This window comes from Amblyomma mixtum, chromosome 2 (genome assembly GCF_055824585.1).
Source record: "Amblyomma mixtum isolate Tamu chromosome 2, ASM5582458v1, whole genome shotgun sequence".
Classification (NCBI taxonomy): Eukaryota; Metazoa; Arthropoda; class Arachnida; order Ixodida; family Ixodidae; genus Amblyomma; species Amblyomma mixtum.
This window is the reverse complement of record NC_143013.1, coordinates 225718515-225732971: the sequence shown is the minus strand read 5'-3', so window position 1 is coordinate 225732971 and position 14457 is coordinate 225718515. Positions and strand designations below refer to the sequence as shown.

At 48.0% G+C, this 14457-nt stretch overlaps 1 long non-coding RNA gene across 1 annotated transcript; it reads right to left on the bottom strand.

Annotated features, from left to right (window-relative positions):
- Window positions 1-1615: 1615 nt before the first annotated feature.
- LOC149362783 (uncharacterized) lies at window positions 1616-13819 on the bottom strand. The gene is made up of 3 exons (XR_016289048.1): window positions 13586-13819; window positions 12105-12168; window positions 1616-1838 (listed from the first exon to the last, which is right to left on the bottom strand). It is a non-coding gene; the product is annotated as an uncharacterized LOC149362783 (long non-coding RNA).
- Between the last annotated feature and the right edge of the window lie 638 nt (window positions 13820-14457).

Below are 14457 nucleotides of genomic sequence, written 5' to 3'. Positions count from 1 at the left end.
AAGAATTCAAGGATTGTCTGTCCTCTGCGTTCTTCCTTGCTTCGCGAAGGTTCACGAGAAGTAGGTGAGCCCCCAAAGCCCACAGAGAAGAATATTCCCACAGCCGTGTTTTGCATCGCATGTACGTTTACGCGTTTGTTTTTTATTTGCTTCAATGATTAACTTACTCATCTCCCGATTAACAGTCACCACGTCCTTATCAACGTCTTCCTTCTGTCCTAAACTCCTAGCACATCCGGTACTCTGCACAACGGGTGTGGGGATAAATGTCCCCAGAAAAAGTGTCCCCTCAGCAAGCGCCCTGTAGAAAAAAGGCCCCCAAACGAAATATCACAAAAAGATTGAATACGTTGAGACAGACTTTACCCTGTCGGCAAATGCTTCATAAGGGCAGTGTCCTCTAAAAACTTTAAGAGTGATTGTGAAACTCATCGCCTCACGGTTTGGGACCCCTCAGGGTTCTCGACGACAGGCATTACGTTTATCTCAGCATCATCGAAGGTATGAACGCGCGGAATCTGTTGTTTGTCACTTCGAAGCCAATAAGTCGAATCGCTGTAGCGTACAAGTTGCATTGTTGGTACTGTTCTTCCATCAGAGTGGCCCAGTAGACGCTCCACATCGCAGGGCGATAAGTGGGAGGCGTTCACCGGAAAGTTACTGTGTTTTTGCTCTGTTTGCCGTGTTTGCCGTTGTCGTCGTACTATATCATATACGAAAGCAGTCTAGTATACCTCGGGCAGCATCTGGCATAAGTTTCTTGAGGAACGGTCGAATATTAACGTACTTTAGCAGCCATTACGTTTAGCACAGGGCCGGCGGGGACAAGTATCCAGTTTATGGCGCATTGTACACAACATCAGGCCACAGGAAAGTTTCTGCCCATTATAAAATTGGTGGGTACCCGCAGCCCTCGGGATCTAACACCTCCTCCCCCCTCTCCCGCATGTGACGCGGATGCTCAAATCACAGGGGGTTTTGACGTTTGATGATGCGTTTGGGGGCATTTTTTCCAGTTCGAGAATGGGAACCCTTCTTTTGGGGATATTTTCCTCACGGAAATTTTTTCCGCGGACGTTCGTTCTGGAACCCGTGCATATCACGGTGCGTATCACCGTGCATATCACCTGCACTTGCTATGCTATTGCCTTTACACCATCAACTCTCTGAGCAAATCTTCCCAGCACTCGTGCGGCGCTGCTATTGAGGATATCATTCATTCCTGCCGCTACCATTACCTTATTGCACCGTGCAAAGTTCTCCGTCAGATTGCTTTTTGTCTCTCTCAGTACCGCGTTCGCTCTCCTCGGTCGGAAATTCCCGACTATGGCAACGCACTGTGGTCAATCAACTAATGAAATCATGACATAAAATTGATACCTCGGAGCACATCTACTTTCACTGGGATATCAAAAATAACTGTGAACTTACCTATACTTGGGCGCCACCTGATATGGCCCAAGATGAAAGTTTAGTTAAAAAGTGTCGACAGTTGTAGAGCACAGAAGAGCAATGAATAACGTTCACTTTGGTTCACAGGCGCAAGAAAATTATATCCAGATGATCTCTATTCAGTACTTACACATCAGCACTCATTTTTGAAACCGAACCATAATCAAAGTGCTTCTCTTCTCGTTATCAAGAAAACCTTTATTGGCAGCCATTTCACCCGGAGTTTTCTTGGTCTCCTTGGTCCTCACAACCTATGAGCGATTTGAAGCGACTCATAATATCCGACACGATATCCATAAACCAGTTGCCTGAGGGCCCGCCATCTCCGGTCGGGATCTCCTGCGAGCTTGACTCAGGAGGCGCCGATGTTGAGCCGTTGATGTCCGCTAAAAAAAAAATTTTAGGCAATCATTGATACATTGCGCCAACTCGTATGCAACAGAAGCAACAAGGCTTAAAACTGAGGTACTCTAATAGATCCCGCACCAAAATTAAAATTTTGTGCTCTTCATTCTATTGCATACTTCGATTGCATGTTATGCGATATCAGCATATGTTAAAGAATATCCGGTAGTTGAAAATATAGAGCCCTTGACTACACTGTCCCTGACATCTGACCCGCTCTCTTCGGATGGAAAAGCCGAACACGCCATGCATTCACTTGTACCATGCCTGTTCGTTCTGTTGTATGATAGCGGCGACAGATCGCATTGATCACCGTTTTAAGCGCGTAATGTTTTTCTCCAGTTCTTGGCAAATCCACGTGTTCAACGTTGGGAATCCGCAATGAACTTCAAGCAGGTCTTAAATCCACAAGTGAAGCCCCACTTATCCTAAATACTCTTAACTATTTCATGAGCTTTGTGGCCAGCGAAAAATCTGGCCACACCACAGTCCCCAGCTGGCATCGAATCACCACCGCCACAACCACAGCGGATTCATTTACCAATTCTTTAGGAAACTCGATGACAACCGCCGCACCTCACTGAGAGTTGTATACGGTGGCATCTTGTGGCTTCTGATTTCACGTCGCCTTAATCTTCTTTGATAAGTTCATTCTGGCGACCTCTCCAACTTTTTCCTGTCATTAAAATTCCTTTCTCTCTCTTTCAGTTCGTTCTATGCCTCCATACATTGCCGCCTCAGCAGCGCTACCGCCCTGGCTTTGAAATTGAGCCGTTTTAATAAGCAGGTATGAAGGCTCGACGGTGTCGCCATTTGCGACTCTAAGCAGCCACAAATGAAAGTGACAAGGCAGGCAGGATACCCAAACGGGTCGTTAGGGCCTTTCAAGAAGAACCGACCGCTATGGCGCGTGAAAGCACGAAAAGAGGGAGGGACACTCCGAGGGAGCGAGGGATTTAAGTACTATTCAATCCAAAAAGCAACCAGGGAATCAGCATGCGGTGCGGAGGGAGAACATGTTTAGAAACCCCAGGTGGTGAAAATTACTTCCCAGCTTCTCAGTGTGACCCTCTTGCACTTCTTTATGGGTTTTGGGCGTCGCCCCCTCTTTTCCTACCGTGGGAACCGCACCTATTTTCTTAATTTTAATTTATTACGTGTTTGCAAGACATGTTTACAAATAAAAACGTTAGATATCCGTACGGCAACCCGCATTAGGGGAATGAGAAAGCATTGCGTCTCCACGGCATTCATTGTTTCTCTTTGCCTCTATGATACTCTTTGACTCTCTCTGATATTCTTGCGGCTCTTTGCTCTCAAATAGCATCGAATTGGTCTTCATTAGCGCATTAATTAGCAATGTAGTCCTGATTAATTGTTATAAATTAATCATCCTCATTGATTATGATTATCAATAGCAATCATTTTGTTTTTCATTTTTTTAATTATTCCCCTTCAATCAATCAATCGTTTTATTTTCATCCCAAGCTCATGAGGGTTGGCTCGGGCAAAAAGTGGAAATAACTTTCCCTTGAAACAGACTGAACCCCCCGAATACATGACTTGCAGCCTGGGGAACGCGTGTACACACAAAAAAAAAGAACACGGCTAAAATTTGCGTGCGAAATAATGCGCAAAACATTTGGCACTTAAGATGTACATTCTGTTAAATCAAGAAACATTTCAAGCAAGGCAGTCACTAGTTCTCAAATATACCACAAAAAGAAGTGCGTCAAGTGATGAAATGCAGTCTCAGGCGCAAGAAACATAAATGAAATTACAATCGTAAACATATGTACCGGATGTCTTTTGGACTGTAGGTGTCAATACAGACGTTCTTCAAAATAAGTTTATTTAGCAGTACTGGAAAATTATGGCGCAGCATTTGATGACCATATGTAGTGCGCGAGAAGGGTGGCCACCAAAAAACTCAGGATTTCGAAGAGTATATGCTAGATCATTTGGTTTTATAGCGCACATGTCTAGGAAGCTATCGTGGATATGGTGAAGGGACTTTTTGTTCCTTGTAGCTAAGTAATATGCATAGAGTTTCGAAATTTTGACGACATTGAAGCGCGTAAACAACTCCTCTGTGTGGGCTCGATATTCTGCATTTTCAATAAAACGAATCGCTTTCGCTTGCAGTACAAAAAGTTTTTCAATATTTGTCTCCATGTTACTGCCCTAGACCAGAAAATAAAAACTGAGGTAGGGCAAAACCTGCGCATTGTACACTATGAATTTGATTGGCACTCGTAAACAGGAGCGATATTTTGCAAGAATACCCGTCCATTTGGAAGTTTAGAAGTTGCATTGCCAATCTGAGCGTTCAAACTTAAATTTTCGTGAAAAATAACTCGTAGTGCTTGAAGAGAACGTGAAAAATTTATAATGGAGTCCCCTATGCATAAATCAATGTTTTGAAGAATTACACGTTGCCCAGGGTGGCATAAGACTGCTTTTGTTTTTATGTATTTATGCTTAGAAAATTTTCTTCACTTGAAGCCCTCACTTTGTATATTGTAATCTTTACAACAGGAATTAGTGAATCAGGAATGTCGCCTTTAAAGAGCATAGTAGTATCGTCTGCGTATATTTTGTATTCCGGTAGGTTGTCCATTAATCACATTCATTCTGATTGCACCCATTTTCACCTCAAGCACGCATTTTGGTTTTGCAAGTTTGGCAAAATGCTGCTTTCTCGTCCAGCCTATTCAACCGACCTTAACCAAACATTGGCCATATTGTCGTCGGACTAGATGCCGAACTCGTGTCGTTTGCTTCTTAATTTCGACTAACATGTCGCTTTTTCGCCTTTGTCATCCGACCCACTTTTACCACCCCCAGTCTATTAGCGTTATACATGTCTTTTATGCATAGGTCTTTTATACATAGCTCGTTGCACTCTCTTGAATTTAGATATAAACCTTTTAAATACCCTAAAAACTTCTGGCACACTGGTTAATTGAGGTAAGGTATAATATGGCACACTTTCCTTTTCAGGCCTGTTGGTAAACAGCTGTTCATCACCTGAGAGTGCCTGTGAAACACACTGTGGCATATTCTTACTCTCCTACGTATTTTATTGCCGTGATCGGGCTCAGGGCTTACTACCTCCCCGACAGCGAAAATTGCCTTAAAACTTCCAAATTTTTGATGCCTCTAGCAAAATGTTGTTCTCTTGCAAGACTGTTGAACATTCGATTCGACCTATTATTTTACTCTGCTGATTTTCGTCCGTGAGAAGGCTTTGGAGTTCGGAAAGAGTTTTCCTAACAAGCCAATGTCATAAGCAAATTGCACATTACTAAGGTCAAGAAGTACTTTAGTTGATGCTAGTTGGTTCATGGCTAAGGTTGATCCTGAAGATGGCGAAAACGGAAAAGGCAGGCAAGGCACCTCTGCAGTTGTTTTCTTGTGCCTTCCTTGTTCTCGTCCATTTGCACCGTCTCCAGAATCAACCTTAGTTTATTACTATTGCGCTTGTCTTTAGCTTTCATCCCCAACGCTTTCCCAGTCCAGTTCTCTGAACTGCTGCTGCAAACTCATCAAGTGTAGTGAAGAGTGGTTTATTGGCACGTTGAAGCGCTGGCAACGAAGACCAGGGCGCAAGTCGTCTAGGAACCTGCGAGGCGAGAGACCGGCACACAAGCGGCAGTTCTCCAGCACGAGCCTTTCGCGGGCGGCGCTAGCGCTTCGTCGTCGTTGGTGGCGGTGCTGGATCTTCTTCTTCATTCCAACTGCCCCGGCGGAAAGAGGGAGCCATCCTGGCGACTCAAGGCGAGGAGACGACGAGAGGGCTGTAATAAGGCTTCAAGCGGCTGACATGAACGACGTCGCGACCACGGCGGCGATGGTCCAAAGAAGGTGTCACCGGTTCGATGATATAGTTCACTGGTGACGTACGCTCTAAGATGCGGTAAGGACCAATGTGCTTGGCCGAAAATTTGGACGCAGCCGGAACAGAGAGCCAGACCAATGATCCAGTGGAGAAGTGTGTAGCGGGCGTGTCTTGGTCCGACTCATGTGTCCGGAGCCCTTGACGTTCGGCGGTGAAGGAGCGAGCCAACTGGCGGCACTGCTCAGCATGGCGGGTAATGTCAGAAATGGAAGTATATTCTGAGCTGTCGGGGTTGTAGGGAAGGATTGTGTCCAGCAGACAGGAAGGCTCGCGCCCAAATAAAAGAAAGAATGGGGAAAAGCCGGTGGTTGCCTGGGATGCGGTGTTATATGCATAGGTCACGAACGGAAGGACTTGATCCCAATTAGAGCTGTCGGAGCTAATGTACATGGCGATCATGTCCCCAAGAGTACGGTTGAATCGCTCGGTGAGGCCGTTGGTTTGGGGGTGGTAAGCGGTAGTGGTACGGTGGACTGAGTGGCACGCATCGAGAAGCTCGCGAACAACTTCAGACAAGAAAACACGGCCGCGGTCACTGAGAAGTTCTCGCGGAGCGCCGTGACGCAGGACGAAGTGATGAAGAAGGAAGAAGGCGACGTCGCGAGCAGTAGCCGCAGGTAGGGCAGCGGTCTCAGCATACCGAGTGAGGTGGTCCACGGCGACTATAATCCATCGATTCCCGGCGGTCGTGAAGGGGAGCGGCCCATATAGGTCGATGCCCACACGATCGAAAGGGCGAGCCGGGCACGGTAATGGCTGTAACGGGGCAGTCGAGGGTCGAGGTGACGACTTCCGCTGCTGACAGGCTGTGCAGGAGCGAACGAATCGACGAACAAAGTTGTACATGCCCCGCCAGTAGTACCTCTGGCGTAGCCGCTCGTAGGTTTTTAGCGATCCAGCGTGAGCGCTTTGAGGGTCGGCGTGGTAGTGCGCACAGATCTCAGACCGAAGATGGCGGGGAATCACGAGGAGCCACTTTCGGCCGTCCGGACGATAGTTGCGGCGGTATAGGAGATCGTCGCGGATGGCGAAATGGGAAGCTTGGCGACGAAGGGCCCGAGGGAAGGAGGACGTAGAGTGCGCACGAAGGGCATCCAGCAAGGAAGAAATCCATGGATCCTGGCGTTGTTGATTGGGCATGTCGATAGCAGTGAGCGCTGCGAGTGGGGAATCAGATACGAGGGAAGAGGGCGCAGGAGAGGGCAGTGGCGAGCGTGACAAGGCGTCGGCGTCGGAGTGCTTGCGGCCCGACCGGTAGACAACGGTAACATCGAATTCCTGAAGACGGAGTGCCCAGCGGCCAAGGCGTCCTGAGGGATCTTTGAGGGAGGCCAACCAACACAAGGCGTGGTGATCAGTAACGACGGTGAACGGGCGGCCATATAAGTAAGGGCGGAATTTTGTGAGAGCCCACACTACGGCCAGACACTCCTTTTCAGTCACGCTGTAGTTCGACTCTGCTTTGGTGAGAGCACGGCTGGCGTACGCAACAACGTATTCAGAAAATTCGGGCTTGCGCTGGGCCAGGACAGCACCGAGGCCAATTCCGCTTGCGTCGGTGTGCACCTCAGTAGGAGCACTGGGGTCATAGTGCCGAAGAATAGGGGGTGAAGTAAGACGACGACGGAGCGCAGCAAAAGCTTCATCGCAGGCAGAGTCCCACGTAGACAGGTCGGCGGGACCATTGAGGAGTTTCGTAAGGGGCGCGACGATAGAGGCGAAATTAGGGACAAAGCGCCGAAAATAGGAGCAGAGGCCCACAAATCGGCGCACCTGTTTCGTAGAGGTCGGTTTAGGGAATTCAGCCACAGCCCGGAGTTTGTCAGGATCAGGTAGGACGCCATCTATGGATACGAGGTGGCCGAGTATTGTCAGTTGCCGGGCACCAAAGTGACATTTCTTGAGGTTAAGCTGAAGGCCAGCACGGGTGAGGCAGCTCAATATCTGGCGCAAGCGCTGGAGGTGCGTCGGAAAATCGGGCGAAAACACAACAACATCATCCAAGCAGCAGAGACAAATGTTTCTCTTGAGCCCGCGCAATACATTGTCCATCATTCGTTCGAACGTGGCGGGAGCGTTACACAGACCGAATGGCATTACGGTGAATTCATATAGGCCGTCAGGGGTAACGAATACCGTTTTAGGACGGTCGGACTCAGACATCGGCACTTGCCAATAGCCGGAACGGAGATCCAGAGAGGAGAAGAATTCGGCGCCTTGCAAGCAGTCTAGGGCGTCGTCAATACGTGGTAGCGGGTAGACGTCTTTGCGCGTAATTTTGTTGAGCCGGCGATAGTCCACGCAAAATCGCATCGAGCCATCCTTCTTCTTCACCAGCACCACTGGGGACGACCAAGGACTGGCAGATGGCTGAATAATGCCGCGTTGTAGCATGTCGTCCACTTGCTCAGCAATGAGGCAGCGCTCGGGAAGTGACACACGGTAGGGGCGCTGGCGGAGAGGAGTATGGGTACCGGTTTCAATGTGGTGCTCGACATTGGTCGCACGGCCCAAAGAAGAGGACTGGTGGTCAAACGAGGAGCGAAACTGGTTGAGCAGGGCAAGAAGCTGCGCGTGTTGAGCTGTGTCGAGGGCGGGGTCAATAGAGCGGTCGAAAATGTCCGAAGGCAGTGGGTGATCGGGAGTAGGGCCACGTGGGGTAATGGCAGCGATGTCGGGACTGGAGGAGGTCACATCTGTGTCCAAGGAAGTGATCAAGGTAGCGGTTTCAAAATGGCCAAGGCACTCGCCACGGAGCAGGGAGAGGGCAGAGAAGGAGGTGTTAGAGACGAGGATGGCGGCAGTACCGTGTTGAATGTCGATGACGGCGAAGGGAACAGAGAGGCGTCGGCGAGAAGCAAGGATGGGGGAAGGCGTGAAGAGAACGGTGGCGTCAGGAACAGAGGCGGCGCAAACAGGGACAAGCACAGCACTGTCAGGGGGAATGTGAGTGTCCTCGGCGACAACAAACTTAGCATCACGGCGAATCGAAGGCTCGTCGAAGGCAGCATCACAGAGCGTAGAAAAGACGACATGCGCACGGGCGCAGTCAATGACGGCGCTGTGGCGAGATAGAAAATCCCAGCCAAGGATGACGTCATGGGAGCTTGCACGGAGAACTAAAAATTCGACAACATATAAAACATCGGCGATGACTACGCGTGCTGTGCAAGCGGCAGACGGATGAACGGGCTCGGCGCTAGCTGTACGGAGGGAGAGTCCAGAAGATGGGGTGGTAACTTTTCTAAGTGAACGGCAGAAGTTTTCGTTAATGACAGAAACGGAGGCCCCAGTGTCCACAAGCGCAAGTGTCTTGACGCCGTCTACAAACACGTCAAGAAGATTCGGCGGTGAAAGGCGAGGACTTAAGCAGGGCGATGATAGCGCAGTTCGTGCCCCAGGAACTGCGGCTGCTAGTTTTCCGAATCGGCGGGGACGGGGCGACGCCTCATGGGCGACAAGGAGCGGCGGCGAGGGGAGGGCGAGCGGTGGGAAACGTAGGGCTGGCGACCAAGCGCGCGGTCAGGTGAGGTCCCCTGATGCGGTGGTTCGAAAGGTGCGCGAAAGGTGCGATCTGTATCGCGGTAGTCCGGCAGAGGGTGGAGAGGCGCAGGCAGAATACGTCGACATAGGCGAGCGACGTGGCCTGGAAAACCGCAGGCGTAGCAGATCGGTCGGTTGTCAGCCGTGCGCCAAGGATTGTAGGCAGCGGGCGCGAAACGCTGGCGGGAAACAACAGGCGCAGGCACCACAGGAGGAGCATAGGCATAGGCCTGAGGCCGCGGTGGTCTTCTGACAGCCTCGGCATACGTGAGAGGCACGGGTGCGGGCGCAGGCGGCACGCTTACTGGAGGGTCGTAGCTTAACGGGGCGGCAACCGGGGTGGGCTGGATCGGGAGTAGACCGGCCTGGGGAGCCAAGGGTGCCGGTTGCCGAAGACTAGGAAGTGCATCGGCGACCTCCTGCGTGATGGCATTCCGGATCTCAGGACTGAGGACGGGCGGTGACGGGTGTGGGTTAGATATGAGCGATAGCTGCCGGGCGACCTCTTCCCGCACGAAGTCTTTGATTGTGGCTAGCAAGTCGTGGTTGATGCCCAGGCCGGAGATGGAGTCGGCAGGCGGGGAAAGGCGACGAGCGCAAAGACGTTGCTTGCGCAACTCGTCAAAACTTTGGCACAGTGTATAAACCGAGGCGACGGTGGTGGGGCTCTTCGCCAGCAACATCTGAAAAGCGTCGTCGTCGATGCCTTTCAGGACGTGCTTAATCTTGTCAGCTTCGGACATAGCTGGATCAACACGCTTGCATAGGTCAACTACATCTTCAATGTAGCTCGTGAAAGTCTCGTCCTTGTGCTGAGCTCGGACACGCAAGCTTTGCTCAGCGCGCAGTTTCCGGACGGCGGGACGGCCGAAAACCTCCGCAAGTGTGCTCTTGAAAACGGCCCAGGTGGGGATGTCGGCCTCGTGGTTTCGGAACCGCAGGTTCGCTACGTCGCTCAGGTAGAATATAACGTTGGTCAGTTTGACGCTGTCATCCCATGTGTTATGGCGGCTCACCCGTTCGTATGATTCCAGCCAATCTTCTACATCCTGGTCGCTGTGGCCGCTGAAAACAGCGGGGTCGCGCTGCCGGACGGCACCGGAGCAGATGACGGGCTGCGGCGGGGGTGCGGGCTGTTGACTGGTCTTGGACATCGGGATGGTGCGGCTGCGAAGGTCCACGGTGATGGGGAACGGTGAACGCAGCAACCTCCACCAAATGAAGAGTGGTTTATTGGCACGTTGAAGCGCCGGCAACGAAGACCCGGGCGCAAGTCGTCTAGGAACCAGCGAGGCGAGAGACCGGCACACAAGCGGCAGTTCTCCAGCACGAGCCTTTCGCGGGCGGCGCTAGCGCTTCGTCATCGTTGGTGGCGGTGCTGGATCTTCTTCTTCATTCCAGTAGTATTAGAGATATCGTCCTTGATCAGGATTAGCTTCTTGGTCGTGATTAGCTCACTGAAAACACTTCTCCTTTATCAATAACACCCGAAACTAGAGTGGTGTGGAAACTCGCTGTTCGATTAATGTGAAAAGGAGGAGGACTATATCCATATCTGTTATGAATAAAATCAGTTCTTTTGTCCTTTCTGGGCATGGTGCGGCCTAGTCTGCTGCAAAAGACGCATTTATTTCTGCGCAATCCCATTTAAAATTATTCCTTCCGATCCATTCAAAGAAGCGGCGCTTGCACCAAAATGTATTCTGTGATCGCCTTTTGAACTGGACGGTTGTGTATCCTGGTATCAAGAATTCCCGTCTGAAAAACTTTATCCACATTGAGCAGTTCACATGCGAAATCAGTCTTTGTCGGCTGCTTGTTTTTTTTTGTTTTTTTTTTTTATCATTGGTACCTTATAGACGCTCCATGTTCGGTTGTTGTTGTTGTTGTGACTGAGAGAAGGATGAAAAGGAAATTGCACGGGCCTGCTACTGGCTCTAGCCAAGCCACCACCGCTGCCAACGTGCAGATAGAGGAGAGGTAAGAGATCAGAGGAAAGAGAAAAAGGCAAGAAAAGACGCACGTCGCAGCAACAATTGCGTCCGCCGGAGCGGACGCTGCTGAAAAAATCAGATAAATTTTTCGTCGCTGTCCATTAAAAGGTCCGTCAAAAATATTCTGCTGATTATGAGGTTGACATGTGTAATTGTAAATTGCCGTAAAGTGTAGTGCAGGCAGTCAAACACAAATGTAAGATTAAGATTTTCTTCGACTGTAGTTGTTTAATGGGACTGTCACATCAGAGCAAAAGTCACAAAAGACAACCGAGTTGTTGTTCTGGTTTTTTTGGTTATCGCAGTGGACCGAATCCTTATTCAAGAGATCTAACTGACCATTCATTTTGCTTAAAAACATAAGCAAGGACAATAATCTACACCCGCTACAAAGACAAAGAAACAGTTAAGGCAATGGTGCAAACAAATTTTCTACATTTTCTTACAAAGCAGAGAATAATTAACACCTGTGTTCCACAACGCCATGTTATTCAATATCACCCGCTGTCTTGAACACCAGTATTTAGATAATTCACATTTTTTCAAGGCATATGATGGAATTGCGCAAACTATAAAATATGAGCACTTAGTTCGTGTGCTCTGTACTGAAGCTTAGTAATGCTTAATATAAATTACTACATGGCAGTTTTGTGCATGCGTGAATTCAGAACACCACTGTTCGTCACACAATGCGAAGAAACAGGAATTGAAGCCAAACTTTCTGCACACACTTCGGGTAAAGTACCTTAGGACTATTGACATCACCTTTTGCATTCTTCTAATATTAACCACCAATAAGCTTCACTTACAGCAAAAGGCAGCAGATAGCGCCACCAAGATGACAAAACCCTTCAGGAACATGCTTTTTCTTGCCTGAGAGGAAAGAGAAGGACAGGATTATAGCATACAGCATTTGATCGAAAAGGTAGTTGCTTCGAGATGAAGTACGACTGCTATTGCCTTCTATTGCCTGCTATTGCTTTTCTGCTTCAGCCTGCAGAATACGCCAGTCAAATGTTATCTTTTGGGTGGTGTTATTAAGCTGATTTCTATGCCATGCACTGCCGATTCCGCACCTGATACTAACCAATTTTATTTTCTGCTGACTTCTCTCTTATAATCTTTAAACTTCCATAAACCTAACCAAACCATCTCTTATCATTAGGACCTGTTGCTCTGCTTTGCCCAAAGACGGACTGTCTGCTATCAGCAGCACCCCACAGCCTATTAAAACTTTCTCTAGTTTTTTATAGTCGAACATTTTTTCTCATATGTTCTTAAGCCTAAAGTTACTGTACCTGTTTACATCAGTATCACGGCATTTCAATATCTTTTCTTAGTTCATAAGCTCGATAAAAGCACCACAAAATTCATAGCTGCTAATAAGGTTCCTCTGTTAGCTGCTGCACTTAGATGTGGTCAGTCTAGCAATAATTTCTGCGCTTGTCTACACGCTGTAATAAAGATTAGAAAAATTTTGTCTCCATATCTCATCCCCTAATTATGTCGATGGGGATGTTCGAGCTTTTATCGGTGTTTTTATGGCTACTGAAGCTATCTGCTCTAAAGGGGATCGCGGTAATAAAATTTAATGTTTTTAATAAACTGTGCTCTCTTTATAATGCAATAAGCTGTACAAATATCGCTACTAATCTATGAGCCCTCAGGCAAATTGGTGACCACTTAATGATTCTTAGAAAAAGAGAAGTTTTGGACGCAGTGGAATTTTTTATCCTTTTAAGCTTTTAAAATATGGCCACCTTTTTCTTCTTGATATATGCACTTCGTTAAATTAAAAATAATGTGTGGTTCACGGAAATAGTTACAGGCCCGTGGATTTTCATAACTTTTTAAAAACCTGTGCTTCAAAGACGGGTGCCCTATTTCAAGCGTACGCAGGGTAGCCTTGTGGAATTGCACACTCGTAACCAATAATTACCGCCGTAATTCGCTATAGTCTCAATGGGTGGTGCTCTTACATCCAGTGAACTCCTTACGCTGAGGAAATATATGATAAAATGGTAAGTGATGTCTTTCTTATGGAAGCACCTACGCTGGAGATTTGCAGGTAGAAGACAAAGTATGAGTATGTTGCAAGCTTGGTTCATTGTGTTGGGGATGCAAAAAAGTGTTTTTTTTTTGCTAATATCTTGCCGTACTGATAAAATGTCGGGGCGAAATTAGTACACTTCCTATAAACATTTTGAAACCGTAATCTTTAACAGTGTTCAGCATGCAAAAACACATCTCCTGGTTGTTGTTATGAATAAAAAAACTCGTGAAAACATACCTGAATCTTCAATGTGTCGTTTAGGTTATCAGGACAGTAACAACGCAGAAAAATGTTTCTTGTTCTGCTGCGAGCCAAACCTGCTTAGGCACTTTCAGCGTACGTGCTGCAGATGTTTAAACCGTCTCTGGGTACCTTTTTTATTTTTTCGCAATGCTATTGCACCACCGAAAGCAACTTGCACCAGCTAAATGCGCCACCTGGTAATGTCCCGCATGTGCAGTCCCCCAAAGCAGAATACAGAGCGTCACGCTTGCAGTGACCACAGCTGTACACCACGGAGCAGAAACGCAGGTAGGCATCGCGTACGCATGAGTCAGTGAAGAGACCAGAAAATGATCGCTGCTTGTTTGAGTCACGCTCACGTGTGGCTGTTATCTTCTATTCCCTTTTTTTCGTGCTACTTTCATAACGTTGAGTCACTATGCGAAAACGTTATAAACATGTTCCGCTTGTTTCCAACATTCTACGAAACGATGGTTGCGGAAATATGACTCATATTTTATGTATTTCGACGTCATGCCCAGCTCCCAGAACCAGGCTGGCTTGTTTGAACCAGCTCCAACCGGTACATTCTACAAGGCTGCGAGGGTAGTTCGGACGATGCTTGTTGCGCTGTTTTCGATTGTAGTTCACAGTACGTATGCCCTGAGTAAGAAATGTAGGTATTTATGAAAATACCAGGAAAATAAACATGTCCTCCCCTCTCCCTCAAAAAAAAAAATCAATGTAGTACACATTCACGAATACATTAGGTTTGCTTCTCAGGTTGAGGACATAATAAGTCCTGAAAAGGAGTTTATCATTAGTCTATGCATGTACTATCCCTATTTTGCCTACAATTCAATGCTTTTCACTTTTTTATGAAAGAT